General features: G+C 40.8%; 1 pseudogene; it reads left to right on the forward strand.

The window, feature by feature from the left end:
• Nucleotides 1-3,160: 3,160 nt before the first annotated feature.
• The window catches only part of LOC147529489 (transforming growth factor beta activator LRRC32 pseudogene), a 2,343-nt pseudogene continuing 2,065 nt past the window's right edge, over nucleotides 3,161-3,438 (forward strand).

Raw genomic sequence — 3,438 nt, forward strand, 5'->3', positions numbered from 1 at the left:
TCACACCACACTGACCCAGCAGGGGAAGGCAAACCCATTTTAAAGATGGGAAATAGGTTGGGATCAGTCTGACCAAAAGCACCCTAGGGTTTGAGTCACCCTGGGCTCTCCTTATAATCAAAGAGGAGACACTCCCAGGCTGCAATTCACCTTCTTGGGAAGCAGATGTCTAAAACAAGTCAGATGAATTGCACCCTAAAAGTGCCCACTTCTTTCTCCTGACTGTAAAGGGAGTCATGGGTGACTCAATCATGTATAGACATCGACACAACATGCATCTAAAGCCATCACATCTTCTGTGGCTTGACCAAGACCTGACAGTCACTTAATTATGCAATAAAGTCTGAAGCTCATTTCAAAATTATATTTCTTTAACTAACATAACATAACATAAAAAAAACCCAAAAAAAACCAAAAAAAAATCAAAATAAAACTAACAAAACAAAACAAAATAATATATATCTATAAAACTGGTACTCTGGTCTGAGGTCTGACTATCATCTGACTCAGACCGTGTTATTTGTCATTGTTAAATCTCTGTAGCAACAGGAAGTCAATACATTGTGGACTACAGGATATGTAGCAACTTTCTGCAGCAATAGGGTTGCCAGGCACAATGAAAACTCTGGGGGATCCGGGGGGGATCAGGTTCATGCTTTGTGTACGAGGCATGCAGGCAACGCGAGTGCCTTCACATCCCACACTATGTTGCACAAAGCATGGAAGCTTGAAACATCACGAGTGGAAAACCTGACCCAAAATCCTGCAATTTATCTTTTGTATTAGTTTTCCTTCCCACAGTTGCTGCTGCACTTCTGAGTTCAAAACAGCAGTGGAGCACCTGGACTGCTCCTGGCAGGAGGAATGGGAATTGGACAGATCCCCATGGATTCAAGACTTGGGTCAAATGGCATCAACTCCAGGGATCAAACCCATTTCAACAGTGGTCAGGGGCCTATGAGAAAAATCATCACCCCAGTGGATGCTCATCCAGGGCAGCTTGCGTTTGCAAAAACAAGCTCAGAAACTGCTTCTTCCTTGTCATGGGGACACAACACAGCATGGAGAGCTGTAAGAAATGAGGGAATTCTCAATGTCTTTAGATTGAAACCACCAGAAAGCTTGAAATGAGAGTGATGTCTTCAGCTGAAATAAGGAGGTGAAAAAGACACAATAAGGAGATTTTTTCCTTACCCTGGTATGAGTTCTGCTCTTTGCTGGGATGGTCCTGGCTGGGTTCAGACCAGGATGAGGAGTGATGCTAAAGCGCTGCTTGATTTCTTAAGCTACGATTTCTAAGGACTCAATACCAACCCCTACACTATGGGCACACGAGAATCAATTAACACAAGTCTCTTTTATTACTGTCAGTTACGTTTTCTGGAGGTGTCTTTGCTACAACTTTTGTGGTCAAATTCTTTGGTAAACCTACATTTCCTTGTAATGGACTACAACCACCATGCACGTCTCTTACAAGCCCGTGAAGCACTGGCGTTGGCTTCAGTAATTATTTACAGTCTTTCGTTTGGAGACTCAAGTTTTTTCAGGCAAATGAGTCAAAACTGCGTGCCCACAACCATATTTAGGCTTTCCGAGAAATGTGATCTCATTCAGAGAAGTGTCAAGAAGTTTTCTGTGTCAATGGAAAGCAGAGGTGCTCAGCACCTTTGAAATATTTTCGGACTTAAAGTATCTAAATATAGTGTTAAAGCCTAATTTAAGAATATAGTTTTGAAATATTGGTCTAGAAAATTCTGTGGTTTAAGTTTTCTTCCCCTTGCATATCTACAGAATGCAGAAGGTCTAGGGCAATGAATTACCAAATACTTATGATTTTGAATATTTCACCTACCAAGCAGTTGTTTTTCAGTAGGGTTGAAGCATTTGGTCAAACTATGTTTAATGTCATGTAGGTGTTGTCCCATTGCATTTGGGGGAATCTTGTTCTAAATAATTTTTTAAAATCACTATTTTAAGTATCTATTGTGAGTAAAGTCCTATGAATTCCTTCAAGATGCAAACATGAAGATCTATGGTTTTACTTTTCTTGTGTCATAAAGCTAGAGTAAACAACCTGGTGGCAACCATGTGTAGTGGAGGGTTTCCCTGCCCATGGCAGGGGGGTTGGAACTAGATGGTCTTTGAGGTCCCTTCCAACCCTAACCATTCTATGATTCTATGATTCTATGAAATATATACAAATATATAAACAACCCTTATGCTAGCCTTCAAAGCAGAGAACATTATTTTGGTAAGATGTCATTTATCTAAGACATCTGATGATCTTTCACTGAACGACAGGAATTTACATTCTCAATTTAGTTTAACATCCTGTCCTGTATTTTTGTTGGGAAATACTCAGAAGAGCAATGGGATCACCTGGGACAAAAAAACCTCACCAGAATCTCTCAAACTTTGCCCCTCTCTTAAACAGTAGCATATCACACAAGAGAATGTTTAGCTCAAGACATAGGTTTTGAACTCCAGGCCATGATTTTTTTTGTATTGGAGCAACAAATCGAAAGAAACGTAGCTAACTTACCAATGGTTTATTGAAATCTCATTAAAAATGTTTCAGTTGTCATTTATTTCTACCCAATGATTCTCTTATATGGTCTCGTTATCAGGAGGAAGTTGTGGGGTGGGGGAGAAAGATTCTTCTGATGCATAAATTTAATTATCTCATTTTAGGATCAGCTATACATTTTAACAATCGTTTTTAAAAATAGCTGTGACTTTTATTGCCGGTGTGAGTTTTCGACAGATACCTGATGAGTTTCTGAGCATGTGTATTATCTTCAGTAAGATGACATGTTTTCCCAGGCTTGGATATTTTAAGACAAATTAAGACACGATTTACAATTTACATCACTTTTTCCAAACAACCCGTCCCATGGAAAGTCCCCAGCTGTGAAGGTTTCACAAAAAAAAAATGATGAACCGGTACTTGGCAACAAACCTGACAGACCATTTTAAAAATTAAACTGAAAAGAAGAGAGGCGGGGAGGAATGCGTGGTTTTAAAAAAATTAACCAGCTCCTATTGTCCCCTCCCTGTAAGCCCACAATCTCGCTGCACAACCAGTTACATCCTTAAAAGAAACCTTACTTGGTAACAGAGTCATGTATACAAAAGGATCACACCACACATCACGGCCACGATGATGCATCCTGGGCCTGATCCAGAGCAGGCTGGAGTGATGAGAAGACTATTCTTGCCTCTAAGTCATCCCAAGATGCACGGCACTTTGCAGAGCACCTCCTCACTCACAAGGGCTCCTGAAAAGACTGCAGATCTCATCAAGTTGAGTGAGAGCTCATCTCCAACGCACCTGGTCGCCTTCCCAGGTGTACCTGAAGGCCCCCTGCTCCTCAGAGAAAACCCAACCAGAGCTCTGTGGCTGTGTATCACTGCAGACATATGCAGAGATTGAACAAG

Source organism: Tauraco erythrolophus, chromosome 1, assembly GCF_009769465.1.
Source record: "Tauraco erythrolophus isolate bTauEry1 chromosome 1, bTauEry1.pri, whole genome shotgun sequence".
Taxonomy (NCBI): Eukaryota; Metazoa; Chordata; class Aves; order Musophagiformes; family Musophagidae; genus Tauraco; species Tauraco erythrolophus.